This window comes from Bos indicus x Bos taurus, chromosome 5 (assembly GCF_003369695.1).
Source record: "Bos indicus x Bos taurus breed Angus x Brahman F1 hybrid chromosome 5, Bos_hybrid_MaternalHap_v2.0, whole genome shotgun sequence".
NCBI classification, from domain to species: domain Eukaryota; kingdom Metazoa; phylum Chordata; class Mammalia; order Artiodactyla; family Bovidae; genus Bos; species Bos indicus x Bos taurus.
The window spans coordinates 1,509,153-1,519,379 of record NC_040080.1 but is presented as its reverse complement, the minus strand read 5'-3'; the positions used below and the strand labels follow the sequence as shown (position 1 = coordinate 1,519,379).

Here is a 10,227-nt window from a genome sequence, read left to right as displayed (position 1 = left end):
GGGAAAGATTGAAGGTGGGAGGAGAAGGGGACGACAGAGGATGAGATGGTTGGATGGCATCACCGACTCAACGGACATGAGTTTGAGCACACTCCGGGAGTTTGTGATGGACAGAGAGGCCTGGCGTGCTGTGGTTCATGGGGTCGCAGAGAGTCGGACACGACTGAGCGACTGAATAAGAACAAATGGAGATGCAGAGAACAGAGCTGTGGACACAGCGGGGGGAGGAGAGGGTGGACTGAATCAGGAGAGCAGCATGGAAAGCTATAGATTATGGCATGAAAAACAGATAGCCAGAGGGAATCTGCTATGAGGCGAGGAGCTCAAACCTGGAGCTCTGTGACAACCTAGAGGGGTGGGAGCTGGGAGGTGGGAGCTGGGAGGCAGGGGTGCGTGTGCACTCACAGCTGATTGGTGCTGGTGCACGGCAGAAACCAACACAACATTGTGAAGCAACTACCCTCCAATCAAAAGTAAATTTTAAAAAACTATTGAGAACAGAAACGCTGCCCTTCCGTGGAGGATGCCAGTGGAGGCAGAGGGGCCACTGAGGACTCACCATTTTCCAAGTGTTGCAGCTGAACAGGGGAGGGGTTTCTTCAGAGACAGAATAAATGCCAGGTAACTGGAGGAGTGGGGCTTCCCTGGTGGCTCAGACGGTAAAGAATCCGCCTGCGATGCAGGAGACCCAGGTTTCATCCCTGGCTCAGGAGCATCCCTGGAGAAGGGTATGGCTACTGACTCCCGCATTCCTGCCTGGAGAATCCCGCAGACAGAGGAGCCTGGCGGGCTACAGTCCACAGAGTCACAGAGTCGGACACGACTGAAGGGCTAGCACTCTCACTTTCTCCGCTGAAGTTTAGTTAGAAATCTCACAGGAAGAAGGCTGCATTGCGGACCCCCACCTGAGTGCAGGTGCTCGTGTGAGGATCACCCTTCACCTCCCTCCCAACCCCGTCTACTCTAACATCAGCACAAACCTGCAGGGACCCAACCGCCCAACCATCTCCCAGAAGGAAAAGCAAACGGCTTCCAGTGAGCTGGGGTCAAGGCAAGTCCTGCTATACTGTCTGAGAACAAATCGTCCAGGGAGGCCTTTCAGGAAGGATCAGAGGAGAAAAAAACGGTCTGGCAACTGCTTGAGCTTACTGGCAAAAGAGGAAGAAGGAGGAGAAAGAAATTGGCAACATGAGAAAAGAAATACAATAGAAACACTTATAAAAGCGAACTGGAGCAAAGAAGAGCCCACGCAGGGAAGCTTTCTGTGAATTAGTTAAAGGCTTAATTAGAACACTGTTTCCACAGGACATGAGCTCGAGATGAGATGATTAGAAAATTATAGGAAAATGATGAAGATTTCTGAGCTCGGAAGAAGAACCGAGACAGAAGTGCCACAATTTGCAAACCAGAATATTCATTAGAACTGCGATGAATAGAAAAGACGTGAGAAAATTAAGCTGTTGACAGAGGGCGTGGCTGAGATCTGTTTGGAGAGATCTGTGCCGAAAGGGCAGTTAGGTGGGGCTGAGCGCCTGGAGAGGCTAGCGGTCGGGGAACACATGTGGGCCATCCGCAATACCCGACGTGAAAAAAATGCCCTCGAAAATAAAACAGAAGAAAAATCTTCCCCTGAAGCACAGAACCGGCTCGTCCATCAGAAGGGAGCGCGCACCGCAGCGAGCTGACCCAGATCGGCCGAGAACAGGATGCCTCCTGGTGACCTCGTCGCCCTCGGGGCGAGAGAGGACATTCCAGTTCCTGGGGGAGCACGTTAGCTCCAAGGACAGGGTGTGGTTTCTCTGTCTGCTTGGGGCACCTTCCAGGAAAAAGGCAGTGCGGTTCTTGGCCGGAAAAGTAAAGCTTCCCAGAACTGTAAAGGCAACCGCAGTCATTCTGAAATACACAATGGATTCTGCTTTCTGCTGGAAACACATACTTTGGGATGAAATCTCACCAGGCGAGAGATGGGCTCCAACCGCAAGGGATGGACGAGCTGAGAGATTGCGGCTCAGACTCTGGGTCTCGCTGTCTGCTGGGCTGGGCACATCCCCTGCCCCGTGCCCTCCCGTGTAGGCACAGGAGCGAGCCTGCTGAGGGTCAGTGGGGAATGGGGTACAGTCGATCTAAAACCAAGTTTCTTTATATACGAAGACGGACATGTGAGAAAGGATTCTGTGTGCTCAAAGTGAATCAAGTCCCACCTAAACAGAAGCTCGGGAGATATGAATGTCTCGGGGAGGCATTTGGTCCAGCTGATGGCTGCTGCTGCTGCTAAGTCGCTTCAGTCGTGTCTGACTCTGTGCAACCCCATAGACGGCAGCCCACCAGGCTCCCCCGTCCCTGAGATTCTCCAGGCAAGAACGCTGGAGTAGGTTGCCATTTCCTTCTCCAATGCATGAAAGGGAAAGTGAAAGTGAAGTTGCTCAGTCGTGTCCGACTCTTAGCGACCCCTTGGACTGCAGCCCACCAGGCTCCTCCTCCATCCACGGGATTTTCCAGGTGAAAGTACTGGAGTGGGGTGCCATTGCCTTCTCCTAATGATGGCTGGGCCACAGCAAACAAGTCGATGGAGGAAGAATACTTGGTGTAGAGTGACGGTGAAACAAACTTGGCAATGACGGACCTTACGACAGTAGCGTAAGTGTCAGCGGCGTGACTATACGAGCGGGGGAGGTGCTGGGGGTGACGGGGGCGGGGCTAACGGAGGGCGGGGCTAACGGAGGGCGGGGCTAACTTCCGCACCTTCCGGGGCAGATCCCACCAGCAGAGAGCATCTAACCCAGGAGCGCACCGACACACTCGCACACACTCAAATAGAACACCTCTCCAACCTGTCACTGTTTCTCGTATTAATAATTTTTTTCCTAAAAAATACCTTTGCGTGTACCCTGGAGGAGGGCGTGGCAACCTGCTCCTGAATTCTTGCCTGGAGAACCCCATGGGCAGAGGAGCCTGGCGGGCTACAGTCCACGGAGTCGTGAAGAATTGGATACGACTGAGGCGACTTAACACACGCAGCACACCAACAGTGTTAAGATTAGAATCTTGAGAAAAACAAAGTTATAAATCACAAAATAAGAGAACAGAATATAACCAGTGTTGGAATAACGGCAGTAAGTGGGCGCTTTTGATACAGTCTGTGTTTTAAGTTACAGAGGGAAAATGCCCTCATAAAACTCCAATAAATCACTTTGGCTTAATCACTAGAATATAAGCGAAATTTATAGTGTCATCTGTGAGGCACTGTTAGTTCCTCATCGCTGACAGCTCAGGAAAAAATGGCATTCTTTCAAGCTTGCCTAATTAATTTATTTTAAAATTAATAGTTATTAGTTTTCTATTTTTAAACATTTCCTTAAACCATTAATTTGCTTTCTCTGTTACTGTTCGCCTAACTTCAGAGGTGATTTTGGGTCTTTATTTTCTTTCATGGGCTCAGATGCCATCCTCTGTCTGGAAGGATCTGCAGATGACCAGCCTGCCTTTCCCACAGTCATTCCTGACATCAGGAGTGGGAGGCCTGGCCATGTGGGTCTGTTTCTAAAGCATCCGTGGAAAGAAGAACCAACCTCTGTCTGTCTGTCTCTGTTCCCAGGGGCTTGTGGGCACCATGTGGCTGAGTCCTCCGAGCCCTGCTAGGAGATGCTGCTAGAAGTCCATTCTACCGACAGGAAGTGGGGTCCCAAGACAAAAGTCTCCATGGTTACTGGAAAGTGAAAGTTTAATCGCTCAGTTGTGTCTGACTCTTTGGGACCCCATGGACTAGCCCGCTAGGCTTCTCTGTCCATGGAATTTTCCAGGCAAGAATACTGGAGTGGGTTGCCATTTCCTCCTCCAGGGGATCTTCCTGACCCAGGGATTGAACTCAGGTCTCTTGCATTGCAGGTGGATTCCTTACCACCTGAGCCTTCAGGGAAGCCCATAGTTACTGGATGCCAGCTCCAAACCCAGTAGGTCCATTGTAAAAGTCAGAACCATCTAACTCTCCAGACACTCTGCAGAGATGGACGCAGAAACTCAGACAACCACCATGGCTATTTTATAGAAGCTGCTGGAGAAATCGCTGGTAGGTAAAGGTCATCAGCGTATGACCTGGGCTCTCACCGCAGTTGAATTAAGCCCAAACCGAGAGCCAGGCGTGGCCCAGCCCTTCTGCCTCCCTGGCTGGAGGACCTGCACAACTGTGAAGGGACATGTCCTGCTCCCTGAGCCCCTGGTGGTTCTCTACTCACCCCAGACCACTCGGCCAGCTCTGAGGAAGAGGAGTTCCTTCCCTCTTCCACGGGCTGCGACTTCTACTTCCTTCCGTGGGCTGAGACGGGCAGAGCATGGGGTCCTTTCTGGGTTGGAGCTTGTAAGAGCTGGTGTGCAGAGCAGCAATAGGCAGACCTTATCTGAGGCCAGGAAAGTGGGGCCCAGGTGTGCAGACAAGACCCTGGGAAGGCCAAGGCTGCGTAAGTGCGGGGGCAGCATGTTCACCCCCAAAACTGTGGCTCCGCAGGCCCAGGTCACAGCGGGCAGTCACAGCGGGCACCCCTGAACCTGGCTCTGCAGGTGCACGTCGCGGCGGGCAGTCACGGCGGGCACCAGGGTCTGTGAGGCATGTGTCCTCCTATTCCTTCCATCCAGCTGACCGTGAGCTTCGATGCCGGTGCCACGAGGTTGGAGCACAAAGCTTCCATCGTGGAGGCAGCCCAAGCTGGATTTGCAGTTGTGTGGTGCCCTCCTCCTGGAGGAGCCCCCTGTCTGACATTCCCGGGGCTCAGACAGCACCTGCAGGGTCGGCTTGCAGACTGTCTGGGGTGCCTGCTCCTCTGCGTCCAAGGCCTTAAAGGAAGCTCCCTCCGCGTCCTTCCCCGGAGATGGGAGACGACTGGGACAGGTCACCCGTTCCTTTGTCACCTGGGTGCGTCAGAAGCTGTGAGAGCTGAGGGCCCCCATGAATCTGACGCCACGGGCCCTGCCCCGCCCGGGAGACCCACGCCGTCTGAGGGGACCAGGCTACCAGCCAACTGTATAATCTAAAATTTTCTGCAGGTCACACTCAGCGAGGGAAAACAGGTGAAATATTTATATTTTAATCATCTCTTTCATTTAATCTAATTATCCAATTATCATTTCAACTCCAATTATCCAATATTATCATTTCAATATGTACCCAATTTAAAAACTGATGCATGGTCTAGTCCAGCCTTTTTGCAGTGTCTCTGAACTCGGGGTGCGTTTCCCCTTTGGAGCACACGCCTCGATCTAGACTCTCCTGGGTCTAGGTGCACAAGCTGCATCCCCTGCAGAGGCAGCCTGGCCGGGATGTGCCCGGGGTCTCGGGAGAGAGAGAGCTGCCCAGCAGCCCCTGGCAGCCAACCCCCCCGGTCGCAGCCCCTGGCAGCCAACCCCCCCGGTCAGCAGCACTGGACTTTGATTCTGATACTAGGGGTGATTTCCCTGGAAGATGCTTGGGAGATGTGGGCGCCCCATTAGGAAGCAGGCGGATTTGTCCTCCCTTCCAGGAGACCAGCCCTGCCCCGGGAAGCCCCACCAGGACACAGAAAGCAGAGTGGATGGGGGCATCCTGGAAAGGAGGGGGGACTTGCTGAGACCACAGGAACCAACTCACAGGAAATGGCAACTGCATTTCATCCCACTGACGTCAAAGCCAGAACTTCCCTGGCAAAAAGGGAAGGCTTCAACTTTAGAAAGTAAACATTTATTAGTTCAACCACTATCAGACTGTATCCACGTGTGCCCTACAGGAGAGATTCAGACCCAATGAGACTGGTACCTGCCCTTGAGAAGTTCCCATTCTACTTGGGGGACAGCTGTGTATGCAGAGGAATAATTAAGGACTCTGTGAGGTGGGTGTTGAGGATAAAGTAGGAGTTCACAAAAGGAATGTTGGGCAGTAAGTCTTTCCAGGAAGCAGGATCAACTTGCAACTTCAAGGGCATTGAAAGGACAGAACATTTTGGACAAGTGGACATAAGCGTTCCTGGGAGGCAGGAAGGAAGGGCTGGAGGGAGAAGGCACCTAAGAATTAATGCCTTCAAACTGTGGTGTTGGAGAAGACTCTTGAAAGTCCCTTGGACTGCAAGGAAATACAACCAGGCCATCCTAAAGGAAATCAGTCGTGAATATTTATTGGAATGACCGATGCTGAAGCTGAACAAACTCCGGGAGATGGTGAAGAACAGGAAAACCTGGCATGCTGCAGTCCATGGGTTCACAAAGAGAATGACATGACTGAGCAACTGGACAACCTTCCATAGATCTGAGGTTTTATGTAGGATTGCCCTGCACTCCTTTATGGGGCTACACTCCAGCCTACTTTGCAGATAGTCAAGGCCAGGTGACTGGGTTCTGGCCAATAAAGTGGTAACAGGAGTGTAGTGTAGGATTATGGAAAGTCCCTTTCTTCTGGGAAAGTTAATGTGATGGGTGGAGCACCAGCAGCCATATTGGACCCTGAGGCAAATATAAGGATCAGCATCTTTTCCTGCTCCCAGTGCATGCATTTCTGCCGACTGTATCTCTAGGTCTAAAATTGCTGAGTCATGGGCTGGCCTTAACTGTAGCCTTTGTAGGCTTTATTATTTATTTTTAAGGTCTTTGTCCCAATTTGCAATCTCGTTGATCCTGTAGGAAAGGTCTCTTTGCTGCTTAGCTTTACTCAGCATTTTCTGTCTTTCTCATTTCAGCACCTGCTGGACATTTCCTGTGGCTGAGAACTTTTCGAGTGGTCATCAGCCATCAGTCCCCACTTCTACCTTATGCCGGGGGCCCATCCACATCCAGACCTGACTGATCTGTCCTCTCTTCCTGCCTCAGCTGCCCATTCCTCTGTCCAGCCACTCGGCTTTTGTCCATTAAATTATTTGTGTAACTTTTTCATGAGTCATAACACCCCTGAGGCAAGTTGCCTGTGCTGGCAGTTCATTTATGAGAGTTGACTAGAGTTTATAAGAGTTGTGCCGATTTCATGTGTATTTTGGAATGATTTTGAACCATTTTGTAGAATCTCATCTCCAAATAAGCCACATGAAATTTTGAACGAGACCATGTTGGATGTGTTTTATACACTTTAATGAAATCTTTAAAAAACCTTCAAAAGATCTTGTGTGTTCTTTGTTGGACTAGTTTATCTAAAATGGGTTGTCATTTTAGTAAATTATACTTCTTTTTAGGATCAACACTGTAGTTGGCTATTGCTCCCACTGAGGTCCACGGCTAAGTGACGCTAAGTTGACCTTGCATCTGAGAAGCCTTCCAAGTCCTTTGATTAGTGCCAGGCTTTCATCTCTGTTTCTGTTTGGATTTCTATGTATATGATCATCTCTTTATAAGAAGCACGTTACTTCACACCCATCTGTCCACGGCTAAGTTCTCTGATGCCACAAGCAGTGGTTATGCTAATGAGCAAACTTTCTCTTTAGTCTGATTTAACTGGAAATCCATTTTCAATTTCTTTTAAGCATAGTATTTACCATAGGTTTTTATTATACGGTCTTAACCAAGAGAATTCCCTTTAGTTACTGATCTTCTGATAGATTTAGTTTTTCTGATAATCTTCCGATAGATTTTTTTTTTTTTAATCTGAGCAGTGTTGGGTTTTCTTACCCTAAACATTTTTCTACATCTCTCCTTGTAGTCACATAAATCTTACCTTTTAATCCATTTAATTGTGGAATCTCATGGTTAGATTTTCTAGTCTTGAGACATGCTCACATTCAAGGGAAAATCATAATCATATTGGATAGTTTTTTCCAACATGGACATGAATTTCAGTAACAACTTGTTTATGACTTTTGCATCTATGGTTATAAATAAAACAGGCTTAAAATTGTATTACCTCACAATGCAATTGTCCAGTCTGGAAACCAAGTGAAGCTCCAAAGCTGGTTATTAGCTTATTTTCCTGGGAAGGGTGATGATGCCCTTCACCGCGGCTGTTACCACTGACTGCCACGCAGGCCTGGAGCCTCCCCTTGGAGTGACTTTAGTGACCCCTCTCCTAGTCAAATCTTCCTTTCTCCTTGTTCAAGTTTGGCATTTTCAGATTTTCCAAAAATATATATATTTTGTCTATGTTTTCCAATTCATTAACACAGAGCTTTTTGGAGAAATAGCATGTTACCTGCTTTGTGCTTTTTTTTTTTTTTTTTTTGAGAATTTAAAATATTTTAATACAGTTCAAATCAGTGAGCATGGTTCATTTCAGCTCCTTCTCTGCCAAACCGGGCGGCAGGGACCGCGTCCACGTCTCTGCCTTCTCTTTGTCTGTGATGACCAAGGTGTAAAGGCATCTGCTGCATCGAGCTTTAAACTTCACATCATCCTTACTTTTCTTGATCTTGACAGATCTGGCATGCTTTCGCCCGGCTGTGAGCAGAAGGCTCTTGATTTCCTCAGTTTTGCGTGGCGTGGTGACAAGGTGCGGCGAGCAGGAACTTCAAGCAGCGAGACGCGAGAACGGAAAAGCTCCTTGTGATGTTCGTAGTCACCGCCTCTTCTTCTGAATTTTGTTGCTTCTCTCCTTTTCTCACCGTAGTCTTGACCAAAGTTTCCTGCTTTATAAGTACCTGCAGACGTCCAGCCTTTGCTTTTTCCTCTTACTGGGCTCAGTGCTGCTGCTGGCTGGGCTTTGTCTTATTATTCCCTTCTTTCCTTTAAGGCAAAGGAAGGGAGGGACACTTGCTTTGTTTTCTCCTAACCTCCTGACTTGAAGACTTAGCTTCTGTTCCCCCGGTCTGCATATTAACTTACTTGTTTTAATTTTATTTGTTTATTTTTGGCTGAGCTGGGTCTTTGTTGCTGCCCTGGTCCTTTCTCGAGTTACGGCGAGCAGGGGCCGCTCTCGAGTCGCAGCGAGTGGGCATCTCACTGCGGGGCGTCTCTTGCTGAGGAGCACGGCTCTAGGGCACCGGGCTCGTCGTTTCAGCCCCCAGGCTCCAGAACGCAGGTCGTACTTGTGTCCACGGGCTCAGCTGCTCCACAGCACGTGGGATCCTCCTGAATCGGGGGCTGAACCTGTGTCTCCTGCACTGGCAGGCAGATTCTTCATCACAGAGCCACCAGGAAGCCCCTTGATAACTATATTTAAAATCAAATTCCTAATTATGCTTTAGCCCTGCCCCAGAAGGGAATGCAAAGTTTCATTAGAAATTCTTTGTAATTTCAACCTGATCGTGTTTTTACCCACATTTACTGAGTTCCATGGAGAAAGAAATGGCACCCCACTCCAGTGTTCTTGCCTGGAGAATCCCGTGGACAGAGGAACCCGGAGGGCTACAGTCTGTGGGGTCGCAAGACTCAGACACAGCTTTGTGACTAAAAACTACCACTACTAAAATTCACATTGGAGAAAGAGCTCACAACCCCGTCAGTCTTCTCGGCTGGAGAGTTCCATGGACAGAGGAGCCTGACGAGCTGCAGTCCATGGGGCCGCAGAGAGCCGGAAACAGCTGAGTGACTGACACACACACACACACTCACACACACTCACATACTATCACACACTCACACACTCACACTCACACACACTCACACACTCACACACACTCACGTACTCTCACACACTCACACACTCACACTCACATACTCTCACACACACACTCACACACTCACACACACTCTCACACTCACATACTCTCACACACTCACACACTCACTCACACTCACACACACACGTACTCTCTCACACACACACTCACACACACTTACTCTCACACACTCACATACTCACACTCACAATCACACTCACACACACACACACTCACACTCTCACACACTCTCTTACACATTCACACTCACACACACTCACGCACACACACTCACACACACACACACACACACTCACACTGACACACACTCACACACACACACACAGAGTTCCATGTTGTTTAGGTTTCAATGATACTTCAAAATCAATAGTTTCTGATTTTATTATTCTTTGGCCAAAAGGATAATCTGCACAGTACGGGTTCTTCGGCATCTGGGCAGTTCTGTGGTCTGATCGTTGCTAATGCTTGCACACGTGCTGTTTCTGGTGTGTCCAGAGGGATCTGTCGTCTGCGTGTCTTGGTGTAAAATGGTACATGTGTCTTCCACTGTGCACCCTGTAACTGGATCATTTAAATCCTCTGTGTACTCAGTAGTGTCTTTCTACTGGTTGTATCAATTACTGGGCCAGTCCCTTGTCGTTTATGGATTCTGAGTCTCCTATTCTGTTCT

At 49.2% G+C, this 10,227-nt stretch overlaps 1 pseudogene; it reads right to left on the bottom strand.

Annotated features, from left to right (window-relative positions):
• Window positions 1-8,206: 8,206 nt before the first annotated feature.
• LOC113893373 lies at window positions 8,207-9,988 on the bottom strand (annotated as a pseudogene).
• Between the last annotated feature and the right edge of the window lie 239 nt (window positions 9,989-10,227).